The following is a 17467-nucleotide window of genomic DNA, read 5'->3' as shown; positions in this document are numbered from 1 at the left end:
CTCTCTCTCTCTCTCTCTCTCTCTCTCTCTCTCTCTCTCTCCCTCTCTCTCTCTCTCTCACGCACAAACAACGCGCAGGCACACACACATACACACACACAGGCACACACATGAATACAAAGAAATCCTTTTTTCAAAAACAAGGTGATATCACTTATTGCTCACGAGCACTGTATGCAGTACGTGGCATGGAACGTGCCTGCGCCTGGAAGAGAGGGCACCATTCGGGAAAACAAAGTAGGACAAAATAAGACAAAAACAATCCAAGTTCCTGTAAGGAGCTGCAATGTTTTGTTAACATAAAAACAGTGAAACTATTAATGTTTCCAAGACTATTTTATAGCCATTTAAATTACTGAAGTACTCCTGGACACTAGCCAGTACCTGTCATTGATCATGTTATCTATCTACTCTGGAAAGATTCCATGTTTAGTGCACACTACTCATTAAATTGCTTTCCTTCTAGTGGAGAGTCACACACAGTACCTGAACAACTGATGGTGAAACATATGTACACCTTTATATTTGTCTACAATGCCTGCAAAACATTCTAGGGCACAGAACTAGGAGAAAGGTAAAATGCTGAAGTTGTTATCATACATTGAAAAACATGACACTGACATTAACCTCAAGTGAAATGTTGCTGGTTTTATAATAAACGTAGACTGTATCAGAGGAAATCCCCAGGCACTGAGTGAAATAAATCAATGTATGGAGGGAGGGGCAGCTCGGTTACTCAGCACACACCCAACAGAGCAAACCTTTGTTTAAGCAGCCACTTTATCACCATATGCTTACTGAAAACAAAGGCTTGGACAGCCACATCAAAATAGCACAGCCTGTGTCTGGTAGAGCCGTGACCCCCCAGCCTGTGCCACTGAAGACGGAGGAAGTGCAGTTACGAACAGAAGCCTGTTACAAAACCAAGACTTAGAAGGAAGAATATGAGTGATTAAACACAGTTAACAGCAGAAGCAAAGGGCAGTTACTAACCAACTCAGCAAAGTAAGAATTACCATGCATAAATAGAATTACCAGCACCTTAAAGTATCCCCTGCTTCTGCAGTCTTTGCTATCTATGTGGGGAGGGTGGAGCCCTTGCCTGTGTCACATGATGGTGAAGGCTAACTGCTGAGCACCAAATTAAGGAGAGAATTCTTATCAAGGAAGGAAGGAAGGAAGGAAGGAAGGAAGGTTGGTTTTTCAAAAAACATAAATAAATAAATAAATAAAAAGGAAACAGCAAATGGTTAACTTCTAAAAAGGAACTGGTTTGACGGTCAGTAAAATAACTACAGACATGGATATCTATATTTTAGGGCAATGACTTTTTACCCAGTGTCTCCAAACCACTCAAAACCAAGCAAACAAACAGAAATCCACCCCAGACAGGTGAAATCTGGACAGAGAATCAAATTAAGGAGACATTTGCTACGCTGCCTGGGAGATAAGCCGGCAGCTGGTGCACAGGGTTTCACAACCTTGGGCCTCTCAACAGTGGCTGCAGGCACAGGCAGGGTCTGCTTCTCCAGCAGGGTCTGGCCCTCCAGCAGTACACCCCCCAACACCTTTGAAAGGCAAAGGGCATGGAGGGGGTAGGGCAGAGACAAGCTACCTGCAGCACCTGCATGACAGCCAACTGTCTCCTAGCCACCTCCTTGCTGCTATTCTTCTTAAACACAGGTTCCTGCCCACACAAAAGGGAGCATCTTTCTAAAACATTAATGAGCCCTATACAACCGTGCCAGCGGTCCAGTGATTTTTCATTACACTTGGATAAAGTATTGATTCCACAGAGGAGCTCTAGAATCTGGCCCACAGTGGCCTCTGTGCGCCCTCCACAGCCTCCCACTGCCTGAGCTGCTGCAGCCACGCAGCCGCCTTCAGATCCTGAAGGCCAAGCCTGGTCAGCTCCCCTCTGGGGGGAGGTCTCTGTTTTTCTTCTGTTCCAGCCCCCTCTCCAATCATGGTCCCCCGCACATCCTCTCTTTTTGCACAAGTGTGTTTTGATTGTGTGTGTGCCTGTGTGTGTGTTCACTTACTCTAGCTCACAACTATCCAGTCCTTCACCCCATCCTACCACCTCCTACGGCAACGGCCACTTTCCAGATACTAGCCAAGTTCCAACTTTGACTACTTACAAAAACACAGCTTTCTCTTCCTAGATCCAATGTCTTCAACAACAGGTAACGTACAATTTAGTCTCATGTATTACACCCTAATCTTCAGCTGGAGAAATTATTTCTCACCTGTTGATTTTCTGAAATAACTGATCATAAACTTCTGTGTAAAGAGCCATCTGCCTCAAATGGTGAGTGTGTGTGCCCATATCTGTGTGCTCTGAAACTGTTTTAACAGAAGAAGAACATTTGAGTCTCTGTTTCTGTTTTCTCTGCACTGGAGGATGGTCTCTCAACACTTGGCTCTAATGAAGGAAAAGAAAGCTTTGGACAGTGACATTCCAGCCCTGGAACTCTTGGCTGCCTGTTTGACCTGCGATTTGTTCATCCAGAAAAGGTGACAAGGTTAATTATTTCCCCACCGTGCCAGAGCTCTGATCTTATGATCAGCATCAGGCCGGTCCTTCCGTGACTGTGCAGGGTTAAGGATGTGGCCATAGATCAGCAAGTTGCAAACCAGCCTGTGAGAAGACTGCCCACTTGACCTTGGCCTCCTTAGCTATTGCGCCGAACAAACCAACAGGGCTTTGCCAGCCCATCGAGATTGTAAAAAACCAAGACGATACTGAGATGAAACAATCCACAGTTCCAGGGATTTGGCTTTGTTTGTTTGTTTGTTTTTATTTACATCTTATGGTTAATGAATTAATTAACCATATAAAAAGCAAGGCTATAGAACTGCCTTCTTTATTTTTGCAAACTGGCTCAGTTGTTGGTGATTCTGGGTTTCTGAAGTCTGCATTCTGTTCATTTTGACACTTTGACAATGACTATCTGAGAAAGTATCTAAAATTGAGGACAGATTAAAAACATTGCATTGTTCCTATGTTTTTGTTAAATCATTACACTCACTCTTGCATCTCATTTATAGGTTATTGGAAAGTTGCTACTGCTAAATGCCTATATTGCCTGACCATAACCAACCATTCTTGTAATTAAACATACAGTACTACACTTGTAAATCTTTCAACAGTCAGATTAAAATCTCTGAAAAATCTTCATTTAGATGACACAGACACAAGCAAAGCTAAGGAAAACATCATTACCCTTTCCTCCTAAGCATTCCCTCTTATGGACTTCCCACTTACAAAGAGTGCCTCACAAAGTAACATTAGAACTCAGGACAACACAAAAGGAAACGTTAGAATTATTTGTTTTGTTTAATTCAAACTACACTTGAAACAAAAACTTAGCTGGAAAAAGAGTACATTTGGATTTTTCAAAATTAGTCAATATTCTTTCTGTGACACAAGTTAACTTTGAAAATTGACAGGCAGACAGACACTCATACACACACACTCACATACACTCACACACAATTCTAACATAAATATATCAACACTGTATTACTTTCTTAAATTTTAGGACCCTATCATTAGGCATTTTTCAGAAACAGTCTTGAGAAGAAAAAGTTCAGCACATAGGGAGAAGAAGCCACTTAAAGGCATCGGTAATGAAGTTGGACTAAATGAGGACACTTGGGATCGTCCCTATCATTTCCTATCCAGGGCATCTTTGGTCAAGGAATGAAACTGGCCTTTCTTGCCAAGGTCACATATTTAAGCAAAAAGCAAAGGACAATACAGCTACTTCAAAGTCACTTCTAAATTTTCCAGATAGCTGTCCTTAGATAGATACAAACTAATTAAATTCTAAGCGCTAGGAAAAATAGTTTATAATCAACTGTCTAATTTCCCTGCTGTTTCTGTTGTTCAGCAACTAGGAGAAGGGGCTGTGGCGACTGTACTTGCCACACACAACCCAGAGCTAGTCAGCCTCTGGGACGCTGAGAATGGCCAATGATCACGTAAGGAAACACAGCAAGAGTGAACACCACAAAAAGGAAGTGATTTGCCAGGTAGCGTATAATTAGCTTTCAAGTTTTACAGTAGAGAATAGTATTGAGGCAAATAGATTAGGAAGACTTTAAAAGGGATTAGTCATTCATGGGAATGACTAATCCCTGAATTACGTTACCTGAGCCAGGAGAAAAAGCCCACATCACACAAGTATATAACCCTTCTACCATAGATAACTCTATTATATACCACCCCCCTCCAGTACAGGTGTCCTCTATTATAGATCCCCCTCCAGTACAGGTCCCCTCTATTATAGACCCCCCTCCAGTACAGGTCCCCTCTATTATAGATCCCCCTCCAGTACAGGTCCCTTCTGTTATAGATCCCCCTCCAGTACAGGTCCCTTCTATTATAGATCCCCCTCCAGTACAGGTGCCCACTATTATAGATTCCCTCTTCTTCAAGCACAGAGAAGGAACTTCTGAGTACAACAGACTTGCTTCTGGAAATGCCGTTACCTGTTCAGGAAGACACTTAGCAAACAAACAAACAAAAAAATCATTCATACAAACTAGACTACCATAAACAACAAACCCCCAACAGTGGGCTAATGAGGATTAACTAGGAGGAGTAATTCTAATGTATCCTTAATTTATAATGTCATCCACATAGAATATCCTACACAATAAAAAAATCTGTTAAACCAGAAAGCTTAAATTTTTCTTTTTTTTTTTTTCAGTTTTTTCGAGACAGGGTTTCTCTGGTTTTGGAGCCTGTCCTGGAACTCCCTTTGTAGACCAGGCTGGTCTCGAACTCACAGAGATCCACCTGCCTCTGCCTCCCGAGTGCTGGGATTACAGGCGTGCGCCACCACCGTCCGGCCCAGAAAGCTTAAATTTTTCAAGGGAGATTTTTAACTACCACTGTGACTAAAATTCTGGTATCATGGAAAGGAAGCTGTACTAGAGAGAATGCTTAAGCAATACTAATCAGAATAATTAAAAGTTGACCCCCAAACTATTTTAGTTACAATAATATCTGAAATAATTCTGAGAAGGAACAGTTTTCATATGAACCCTTATAAAATTATTCAAATACAATGCATAAGAATACAACGTTAAATTGTATTAACCAATAGAATGACATATTGGAACTATGTGAAAGGCAGGTAAAACATGAGCATTAAAAGCAGAGTAAAACACTCTAAAAAAGTTTCGCTACCTAAATTATCACTGTTTCTGCATTTTACCTGAAATTGTGTGGTCATTATTAAAATACATCTCCAAAGTCCTTCGACACAACCTTAAAAAGAGTGGGTGGCCAGGTGGTGGTGGCGCACGCCTCTAATCCCAGCACTGGGGAGGCAGAGGCAGGTGGATCTTTGTGAGTTTGAGGACAGACTGGTCTACAGAGAGAGTCCTAGGAAAGCCAGGGCTACACAGAGAAACCCTGTCTCAAAAAACCAAAAAAGAATAGGGATGAGCGCCCCTTCCCATTGAGTCTGGGTGGGCTTGTGTTTGCTTTGCCCAGATGCTGCTGCTGACAGACTTGCAAATGAGGGTGGAAGGATTAGGTAACATCCACCTGGCTGGATGCTAGCTCTAGGGAAAGCAGGCTCTAAAGCAGAGCCCAAGACATGCAGGCGCTTTGGTAGACAGCCACAGCTGAGCTCCCTGGCAACAGCTGCAAGCTGAGTGAGTGTGACATCTGACTAGAACCACATGAGAAACTCCAGGCGTGAACTGGCCATCAGAGCAGCTCCCAAATTCCTAACCCACAGTGTCATGGTCAAAATAAAACGGTCATCTTAAGCCCCTAGGTTCTGGAAGAATTTGTTAAGCAGGAGGCATGGTAACCAGAGCGAGGGCTGGAACTGAAGAAAGAACTCTTGAGTGTTGGGGAGAGGATTTAAGACAGACTCTAGCTAGTCATGGTATTTACCTTCAAATTTAAATATATTACAGAACAGTATGTCAAAAGTTCAGATTCACATCAGTGACTTTTCAACCAATCTAAACATACCTCATTTTCCTATCATTCCCTTTGGTTTTAATAAATATTAACTGAACACTTACTCTATCTTGGGCGTCAACCGAAGGTGATAGTTGTGAAAGTAACGAAGACAATATGGGTGGTATCACAATAAGACAGAATCAAACGCCAATCATCCTACAAGCTAGTAAACACAACAAGTCTAAGGACATGCTGACACGGTCAAAAGGACTATGAGCACCGAACAAGCAAGAGTCCATGCAGACTTGGCAGAGACCAGAAGGCTGAGGGGACTTGACCACAGAAAGGACATTAAGCCTTGAGAGAAGAGCTTGGTCAGACAGGGCTGAAAACCTTAAGGCACGACACATCCTCCTGGTAGTGCTGGGAACTGGGATCTCTATGCGAGGGGAGGGAAGGAAAGTTCTGCAGGTTTTCACACAAGAGGACGAAATACTGGAAACTGTCATTTCAAAGGATTGATGTGGCTCTTAGCTTTGCATCACTGTGACCAAATACCTGAGATTATCAATAACAAACAAAATACAAACAGAGGGATGGTGGCCCACGTCTGTAACTGCAGCACTTGGGAGGCAGAGGCAGGTAGGTATCTGTGAGTTCGAAGCCAGATCACTCTACAAGTGACTTTCAGGACGGCGAGGGCTCCACAGAGAAACTGTCTCAAAAAACAAAAAACAAAACAAAAAAAAAGAAAGAGAAAGAAAGAAAGAAAGAAAGAAAGAAAGAAAGAAAGAAAGAAAGAAAGAAAGAGAGAGAAGAAACAAAACACTTGGCTCAGTTGCAAGGCTGTACTTCCTGGTCACCTGGCACTGTTCCGTTGGGCCTGTAACAGCACAGTACCTCTCGGTGCGAATGCCTAACTGTTACCAAGCTCATGGCTCCAGAAAGTAGAAGACAGAGCGAGGGCCAGGGTTCCAATATCGCCTCCAAACCATGTCCATAAGTCCTGACTTCTTACACTAGCTCCTATCATCTAAGAATTTTACCACTTCACAATAGTGTCACAAGCAGAAGAAAAAGCGCTCGACATCTGGCTCCTTAGGAAGACATTCAGTATTCAACCTATAGCATTAACTAGTACAGTATTTTATATACCGACAACACCATCCTAAATGTATTAAATATAAATAGAATACGCAAGCCCACTTTATATGCAATACTTCTGTGCCTATAACACAAAAGGAAATGATTTTGTACATAAGTATGGTGTATGTGTGTGTGTACCCCATGTGTGCATGTTTGTGTGGGGGTGAGTGGGTGGGAGGAAGGGCTCAGCTCCACTTAACCAGTGCTGGTTTTACTTCATGTTGCCATGCCTAGCTTTCTACCTGGTTACTGGGGATCCTAACTCGGGCCCTCATGCTTGTGCAGCAATCACTTTATAGATACCCCAGAAATCCCTAGACAAAATAGCACTGGGTTCTTACTATGAAGAAGGCAGCTTTCCAGAGGGGAAACATTCCTATCCCACAGAATCAAATTCTCCCGGTAGAAGAAAGAAAAGAAACGTAGTTACAGTTTAAGAAAGTGGGAGCTTTCTAAAAGCTGTTTTATCTGCATACTGTTTTATAGTTTAATAGAAACACAGAGCAGAAAAGAGGCAATTTAGATATACTAGAGTAAGTAGAATCCTACAGGATTCCTGCATTGTTTTATACCCACAAATAAAAAAGTAGAATATAAAATGAATGCTTAATCCATATATGGGGGCAAGGAACAAACCTCATAGAATATCTAAGTGAGACTAGAAGAATGAAGGTGTATGAAAGAAGCAGAGATGTGGACCAGCAAGGGAAGAACAAGGGCTCTCCTGAGACAGAATTTCATGTTACTGAAAGAAAAACCTCAGGCATGTCATAGGTCTTTAAAGATCAACGTTTGCCAGGTGGTGGTGGTAGGCAGAGGCAGGTGGATCTCTGTGAGTTTGAGGCCAGCCTTGTCTGCAGAATGAATTCCAGAACAGCTAGGGCTGTCTGGAAAAAATTTATAGGACTGTCTGGAATTTTTTTTTTTTTTAAAAAAAAAGAATCAAAAAGTTTAACATGGCTATCGTCTTGGGGCTACTTGACAACAAAGCTTGGGAAACACAGGAGTCCGAGTCAGTTCGCTCGGGGACATGTACACTCAAAGTTCACATTCTACTCTACAAGCAAGAGGCCACCACTGCATAACTAAAAACAAGAGAGCCAAAAATGGCCAAGCATTCTAAAAACCCTCTGGCTTCAGTGTTGGAAAAAGAGATTGGAGACAAGATTGAAGCATAGGAATCAAGTCACCAGAGTCCAGGAGGGAGGCGCTCAAGAGATGACTCCACAGTTAAGGCTGCTTCCTGCTTTTCCAGAGGAACCAAGTCAGATTTCCAGGACCCAGGTAGGCTCACAATGACCTGTCACGCCAGTTCCAGGGAATCCAGGGCCCTTTCCTATCCCCAGAGTCAGCTGCGTATTTGTGACATACATTCACAGACACACACACACAGAGATAAAAGTAAAATGTTACGATCCAGGAGGGAAAAGGTGGAGGCAGGAGCAAAGGAAATGGGAACAGAAATGAAGAAAGGTATAGCAGAAAGAAACCCAAAAAGCCTTAGGATGCGGGACCAAAAGAACTACACGTAGGGATAAAAGAACTCAAGCATGGCCTGAGTGTTTGAATTGGGTGTGACTGATGGAACCAGGAATCCCTACAGCAGAAAATAAGCTCTGGGAAGGAAAAGAACAGAAGCAGGAATCCATTTTGAAAATTTAAGATGAACTGTCTACAGGTAGGCATGGGTAGGGCATCCTGCTAGAACTGGCCAAGAAAGCCTTACAGTCAAAAGATAGGAAGAAAAATGGGATCAGATGAGTATTCCGAGATAAAAACATATGGAGGCCACCTGAACCCCAGGAGTAAATGAAAACGAGTAAATGTTAGCAAACCCTAGAGTTGAGGGGGCGGGGGCTGTCAAAAAAAGACTCAAAGTCAAGAAGGAAGCAGGACCACGTGCCACTAAAACTGAGCAGCAAATCAAAGCACTGCTTCTCAGGAGTGTCCCTTGGTTACATTGGAGTGGGAGCCTACCCTGCTAAATCCCACCAGAAGCTCCCACTTCTTTTCCTTCTTCAGCCGGGAGGATTTGATTCTGTGCGATATAAACATCTCCCCTCTGGAACGCTGCCTTCCTCATATAAGCGGCTTCTTACGTCTACTCAGCTCCTACGATATGTTCTCCACACAGACATTGTTTCCAAGGGGGTGGCCATGCCTGACAATTCCTCGCTCCCTACACCACGCAGCCCACTTGGAGGAAATGCAAATTAGTTACAGTCTTACGCCCAGTCCGCCCAGCTTCCCTATGACCTCAGTTGCCAGCACCTTTTTGATAAGATAACAAATGTAAAGACAATAAAAAAGGCTGCAGCCTCCAGAGCCAGACCAATCAAAATTTAAATCCCACTTCCAACATTTCATAGCTCAGTGACTTACTCTAACCCTGTGTTCTCAACCAGTGGGGCGTGACCCCTTTGGGGGGGTTCAAATGACCCTTTCACAGAAGTCACATATCAGATATCTTGCATACCAAATATTTACATTACAATTCACAACAGTAGCAAAATTACAGTTATGAAACAACAACAAAAATAACTTTATGATTGGGGTCACCACACCATGAGGAGCTGTATTAAAGGGTTTGCAGCATTAGGAACCACTATTTACTGTCTACAAATTGAAATACAGTGAGTTGTTCTTGTTCACTTGGACCTACTGTAATCTGAAGGCCAAGTGCACAACTGCCAATGAAAACAGATCCATTCAGCCACCTCCCTGCTGGGAAAGGGGACAGTCATTTTCAGTCATCATCCTGCTGAGACTCAAACCCATGAGATGGAAGACAATTCCTTCCCATTTATTTTATACTTGTGTGTGCGTGTGTGTGCACACACGTGCTTGGGACAGTGTTATACACACATGGACTTGCTTGTATATGTGAATGTGTGGAAACTAGAAAACTGTATCAAGTCCCTTCCACCTTTTTTTTTTTTTTTAACAGGCTCTCTGTCAATAAACCAGAGATGACCTGCCTATCTCTGCCTCCCCAGCAGTGTGTGTGCACAGAGCCCAGCTTTTATGTAGGTGCCTGGGCTCCAAACTCAGGTACTCATGCAGCCCTGGTCCATCTCCCCTGCCTTCCTTCCCTTTTAAAGGTGTGGTTACTAACTTCTGGGAGAAGCCGGGCGATGGTGGCGCACGCCTTTAATCCCAGCACTCGGGAGGCAGAGGCAGGCGGATCTCTGTGAGTTCGAGACCAGCCTGGTCTACAGAGCTAGTTCCAGGATAGGCTCCAAAGCCACAGAGAAACCCTGTCTCGAAAAACCAAAAAAAAAAAGACCACTAACTTCTGGGAGGCATCACATCTCTGTTCTCTTCTTGCCGGGTTGGCTTCTCCCTGCCAAGCTCTTTGCTGGTTCTTTCATACGACCCACGCTGCGTATGCGTGCACATTGCTATGACCAGAATCGGTCCCCAGCCCTCCTTCTCTATCCAGGTTTCATACATTAACACTCCAATTCCTATCTTCTACTCAGATCTCGCTTCCGATGTCAGATACTAACCCCCTGTAAAAAGTCCTTCCTACATATCTCAACAGCATTTTACACTTGGTCTTCCCAACTCCTCATTCTCTCCAAGCCTGGTCCTCCTCCTGTGTTACTCATTTTACTGAATGGAAAACCCAGTTTTCTAACTGTCTGGACTCAAATCTTGAATCATCCTTAATTCACTTACTCTCACACCACATCCAAACAGTAAATCCTGTAAATTCTGCCATCTCCATCACTGCAATATTCAAAATTCAAACAGTTCAAACCATACACCTCTATCGCTTTAGTATAAACTATACATTTTCTGCTTGGAATAATGCCTTTGTCTTCACACTGATCTTTTCACTTCTCAATCTTCACAGCACATTCTGCGTGGACACTGTAACTCCCTTCAGAAGGACAGTCGTAGCTGGCTACTCTCTGTGGAGCACCCTTGGAGTTTCCCATCGTACTCAGAGGACTCAGAGGACCTTAAATCCCTGCCTTCTGTCCTCTTGCCACACCCACTGTACCTGCCGGGCACCAACCACGAGGGTCTCCTGGCCATCCTCACACACCCCAGCAGTCTCTGCCACTCGAACTCAACCGCCGTTTTATTAGATGCGCATATGGTCTGTTCCATTGCTAGCCTCTGAAGGTCTTAACTGAGAAGGTAGTTTGGAAAAGATACCATCTCTAACAAAACCCCCCAAATGACGAACCTAGTAACAATCCCCTCTTCTGTATTTCCCAACGTTCCTTTGCCTTTTTTTTTCCTCCACAGCTCTCATTTCCTCTAATATATTAAATGATAGATGTATATCTTCTTCATAGCCTAGCATATAAACTTCATAAAGCCGGGGACTTCGCTGTCTTCTTTCCTTGTTGAACGCAGACAACAGTACCTATAACACAGAGGGTGCTAACACAGAAATCAAATGATAAACTATGGATAAGAATGATTAGAATAAAGACTTTGAATCGATGGCTGTTCTCAGCACTTGTGAGTACGGACACAGTTCAAGCGCAATTATCCCACAAGGGACAGTGTAAATGGGATGGTGGAAAGCTACAGAGAACAGTAAATACAGGAGACTACATTCCTAGGGACGGTAAATTAACTAACAGTCTAGGAAAGAACCTAATGTAAGAAATTTCATTTTGGTTTGGTATATAAAATACTAACAAAATGAATGTGAACAAGATAAACACTTTCTTCGGCCGTGGGGTTTGTGAGTGAGGCTCGGCCATGTGATAAGCATGTTCCACACAGCATTCCATCAGCAGCAGGGAAAGAAAAAACACTCTTTCTTTAAACTCAGCCAAACTGTCATGAATGAACCAAAACAAAGTTAGCAAAAATCATGTTTTCCCTAAAGTTAATGCAGTAAATATTTTAAAGAGGAAGGTGCTTACAAATATTCTATTTCCAACAGCTGCAATGCATTCTAAAACATGCATGTGCATATGTGTATACATATATAAATATACATGTACAGGTACACATTAACAAGTATGTACAAATTTATTATTTTTAATTAAACATAGTAAGAGAAAAAAATAATACATTTAATAAAAGCTTAGCTGGTTTCTGGCATGGTCTTAAAAGAAGCTCCCAGAGAATAAGAAAAAGGGAAAAGGTTAGTATCTAACTGCTTTACAAAGAGCTTTTATCAATAAAACTGGAAACAAAAAAATACTTCCAGCAAGGCTGTTAAATGGTTTCTTGAGAGCACTTACTATGCCTATAGAGTATCTCCTGGTACGGGTCTAATGCAAAAACAGAACAATAGTTAGCAAACAGGATAATTATAAGAAACTACTAAAAAAAAAAAAAAAGAAAAAGAAAAGAAAAAAGAAAGTACTGCCAGCTGCCTGTCTCCACTGCCCATGACAAACTCTTAATAAAACACAGAGAACTCAAAATGTATCCCAATCCTTTTGGTCAATCACCCCTAGACTACGTAGTGTTCAGGTCTAAACGTTGAGCTCCATCCACTCAGGAAGGAAAACAAAATCACATCTAAAGGTGTCAGTAGATACGGAGGGTCAGAAGTACTGGCAGTGTTACTCGAGATCTTTTACCCGTGGAGCTCGGGGTAGGACAATCTACAGAGCCTCTCTTCCAGCCAGCTGGAAGGCACAAGAAAGCCCCGCCACAGGAGGATCAGGGTCTGCCGGCCCCAGATCTCAGTATGGGAGATTGCCCTGCAGAAATTAAGCACCTTCAAAAAGTCAAAGAAAAAATGGACGCAACTGCTAAAGAGAAACGGTTGTGGAGAGAGAAGAAGAAAACAGGACACAAGTCAGGAAGGTGTGCAAAAACGAACGTTAGCACACCCCCCCTAAATATGCACTGAGAGTGCTCACGCAAGCATGCACAAACGCATACACTGAAGTCTGCAGAGCTCACGCTTGCATTATTCTTCACACTGTCAAGAAGACCACTTTTGGCCTGGGAGCATCTGTAACTCTACCCACATGAAGACAAATGATGGTCAAACTCCATGTTCGATAACCTAAGAATATTAAGACTTAAAGGAAAAGAACTAAGTTCTACTCCTTTACGCATGAAGACTAGGTGACTTGGATTTTCTAAAGGAGCATTTGCCTTCTGGCCTCTAGGTCACTGGCCCTAGGGTGACTACAGTAGCAGTCATTTTAGGACATTACCCTGTAGCAGTTGTTCTTCTCACAATGTGTAGAAGAAATGTGTTTCTTGCTGCTATTAATACCCGTGGGACAGGTGTACACACTCCAAGTCATGTGCATCTGCCAATCTCCTGCACTTTTGAGCAGTGTGCTAAAGGCCACAACAGCTGCTGCCTTTAGCTAGTCTGTTAGGAGGCTCAGTTCTCCCTTTGTGTGATCCAAAGCACTAACTAAATGTTACTATTTCATATTTACAAGACATTTTTCTATTTGTGGATGGTTTCTGCAGGCTCTTCTTTCTTCCAAGGAGAGTGCAGTAAAGGCCGAACAAGCTGAGACACTTAGGAGAACCTGGGAATCTGGGAGACACGCAGGCATCCTGGGAACGAACTATGTGCCAGCCATGTTTGTCACTGGGAATCGCACTTCTGAAACTGTATGTACAAAACACGCATACACCTAGGCAGTGTAAGCCAGGTTAACGTCCACTCTCTTTGTCTCAGAGTACCATAACCGCAGTGCCCTGTGCGGTGACTCATGTTCGGATTTACAGGTCTCCTCTTCATCATGGTAACCAGAAAGTGTGTGGCACTGCACCATAAAGTCACCCTACCAAGAAAACTTCCTACCCAATCACAACACAGAGATACTGTCACTATCTAACTGCTGAGGCCTGTACTGAAACACTGCTGATACAGACTCATCCCCCACCGCCCCCTCGGCCACATCTTCAATCCCTGAAAGACTCTACGCTGCTCCAAGCTTAAAAGCGTGTCCATCTCCCAAATTCCTGTCTTCTGTGAAAGAATGCAGCCCCTCCTTTCAGAAGAGTTCACTCAACCAGGCGGGAGTCCAGCTCACAATTAATATGCACTTTTAATGCTTGTATAAAATGTTTAATACTGATTGCCTTACATTCTTAAATGATGTTAAATAATGCACCAAGCAAATGGCACAAACTCAAATGTGAAAACGTTACTAACAGGTCTTTAAACACATGTCGTTCCCCCACCCATCAAAAGGTTCTAAGTAGCCTGGAAGTCAAGGCTTGCTGTGTTTGCTTAGATCGAATCTTATCATGCTGGGCGGTGGTGGCACACGCCTTTGATCCCAGCACTTGGAAGGCAGAGGCAGGTGGATCTCTGTGAGTCCAGAATATTCTACAGAGCAAATTCCAGGGTAGCCATACACTATACTAAGAAACCCTGTCTCAAAAATAACAGAATAAAATAAAATAAAAAGAAATCTTATCAGAGGAGAAAGAGAAAGCATGCAACATCTCCTCTGCCTAACTTTCCTGTTGTTTTGTTTTTCGTACTGGGGATCAAACCTAAAGCCACACAGAAGCTAAGTAAGCACTCCACCAGTGAGTTACAATTCCAGCACATCCCAACACACACACACACACACACACACACACAAATACACATCTTTTTAAAAATCTGGAGACAGGGTCTAAGTTGCCCATGCTGGCTTTGAACTCACTAAGTTGTCCTGGCAAGTCTTGATCTTGTGCTGTTTGCCTCAATCTCCCAAGCAGCTGGGATTACAGATCTGTACTATCAGATCTGGCTGCAATGCCATTTTGCCCCAGCAACCACAGTTAGACTTGGTGTCACTCAGGCACTGGTGGATTCACCACAGATCACTGTCTATGGTTGAATGTTACCAATGGGAAGAAAGACTCAGGCACAGAAGACCGTGAAATGAAGACCTCTGAATATAAAGATAGCCGCATCTTAAAATTCAGGATCACCTCAGCAATATTACAACCACAATCCTGCATTTTACTCAATGGAAAAGAACTTAAGTTTGCATAAGTGAAAGTTTGCTTAAACTCTTTTCTCTCTAAAAGCCAACATAGTCACTTTTATTACCTGCTTTAAGTCTTTCTCTTAAATGTAAAAAATGCTCAAAGCCTTAAATCCCAGTGCTCTGGCGGCAGAGGCTGGAGGGTCTCTTGAGTTCAAGGCCAGCCTTATCTACAAAGGGAGTTCCAGGACTGCCAGAGAAGTCACAGGAGCAATGGTGGCGCACGCCTTTAATCCCAGCACTCGGGAGGCAGAGGCAGGCGGATCTCTGTGAGTTCATGTGAGTTCAGAGACCAGCCTGGTCTAGAGAGCTAGTTCCAGGACAGGCTCCAAAGCCACAGAGAAACCCTGTCTCAAAAAACCAAAAAAAAAAAAAAAAGAAAAAAAAAAAGAAGTCACAGAGAAATCCTGTCTTTAATCACGCCCTACCCCCCCCCCCAAATGCTCTGAGTGAAATTAGGTACCCAGGCTTTCTAGGGTGACCTCAGGTTCTTTACAAATCCAGTAACTACTGAGCAAATATCAGTTATATGCTAAATAGGCAGACATTAACAAAGTCATATGGAAACTCCTGTCTTTACAGAAGTTCACTATTTAGATACAAGAAAGTGTATTAATGCTATTGTAGAAAAACTAAAACCCAGGAAGAGACACAGGGAATGTGGGATACGGCTCAACTTTTAAAAGGTAGTCAAAGTCTGGGGAGATGGCTCAGTAGAAAACAGCTTGCTACACAAGTCTGAGGACCCGAGTTCGAATGTCTAACATCCATATAAACAAGTGAGGCTTGGATATGCATGCCTGTAACCCCAATACCAGAGGGCAGAGACAGGTGGACTCCAGGAGCTCAGCCAGACGGCCTATGAAAAACAGCAAGCTTCAGGTTCAGTAAAATTCAGTCTTCAAAGGAAGACAGTGATGGAGCGGGACACCCAACGTCCTCCTTTGGCCTCTGTGCAAGTGCACACATGCGCAAAACCATGCATACACGTGTGCACATGAACACATACAAAGACGCTCAGCAAAGACCACAAAGGATGGTGTGTGAACATGGACCCAAAGGAGCAGGTGGTAGAGAGAGCAAGTAAAGGAACCAGGAAGGGAACCTGCTAGATGCGGGGATCAAGTACACAGGCTTGAGATGGAAGCATGCCCGGCAGTCTAGACTTAATTTGTGCTGTGATTATTTGAAATAATACCGATGTCCTGCTGTAGAAAGTCCTGCCAAATGCTTTGGGGGGTGAGGGACACGGATGTCACAAAGATGGCAGACCCAGTTCAGATACTGCTGTCACTTCAGGGCTTTGGCTGGTACGTGCTGAAAGAACTACTTCCTTCTCCTCTCTTCTCATTGCCACCCAAAACACCAACTTCCTAAAAGTAACTTAAACTGCTTTGGCGGAAGGACCCAGGTTAAGAAAATCAACCTGCTAGGCAGCATAACCCACCAGGAGAACCAATCCTTAAACTTCACAACCAGCGGGTGGTTTTGCACTTAGTAGGTAAGGGTTAGAGCTGGGCACAGTAGGACCACAAAGTTAATCTCAGAACTAAGGAGGTGGAGGCCGTGGACTCAAAGTTCAAGGCCAGACTGAGCTACACAGAAAGACCCTGCCTATAAATAAATAAAAACAAATAATGAATGAATGAATAAATGTGACTTGATATTATTGTTTACATCTCACTAGATGCTACTGTGTACTATTTTTTGGAGACATTTGCTCTCACCATGAGTTCTCTGGAGCAAGGCCCATATTTTGGGAATGTCCAAGTCCGAGTCCCACCCGGAGGCTCCGCACAGGGATGGCAGCACTATCGCTACAAGGGTGATGTCATAGAAACGACCACAAACAAGCAACCTCATTCCTTCGGCTCTCAATCTCCACTGGCGGAAAAAATCCTAAAAACAGACACCACGATCTCTCCCGGGGCTTTTGGATAATCTCAGCCGTTTGGGCCAAACTCCTGTTTGTGTAACATTCCAGTCTGTCTAAGTCGTTCTTTGCATTTTCAGTGGGGCACAGTACACACTCTCAGAGTGGCCACAAAATACACAGGAACCACACTGTTTGGAGCCCTGCTCAATCCACTTCAGCCAGTACGTGCAACACTATCATCGGAAAACTAACCCATCCAGACTACAAATCGACATCTAGTCTGGAAAGACAAGCAGGCAGGAGGGAAACAATTTCAGGGCAGGGGAGATTAGGAGACGAATTTTTAAAATATCTGCGCAGGGGCCTGGAGGATGAGAGAAAGCGTCACACCAGCGTTGGCGCCTGGACTGACAGTGTTTTGAAAGATGAAGAGGCCTAGTACAATCAGACATGGGATCAAAGGGCATTAGGGATTGTGCAAAACACTGGCAGAAACGCCACCGCAGACTGAAAACCATGAAGGAGGGCTGCTGTGTTTCTCAAGCTTTCCAAGAAAAAAAAAAAAAAAAAAAA

General features: G+C 43.4%; 1 protein-coding gene across 1 annotated transcript in view; it reads right to left on the bottom strand.

Moving 5' to 3' along the window:
• Rnf217 (ring finger protein 217) overlaps nucleotides 1-17467 on the bottom strand; it is a 112180-nt gene that overhangs the window by 93094 nt on the left and 1619 nt on the right. The window lies entirely within an intron of this gene.

This window comes from Microtus ochrogaster, linkage group LG9 (assembly GCF_000317375.1).
Source record: "Microtus ochrogaster isolate Prairie Vole_2 linkage group LG9, MicOch1.0, whole genome shotgun sequence".
NCBI lineage: Eukaryota > Metazoa > Chordata > Mammalia > Rodentia > Cricetidae > Microtus > Microtus ochrogaster.
The sequence above is the reverse complement of the archived record's forward strand: the minus strand, read 5'-3'. Positions and strand labels throughout refer to the sequence as shown.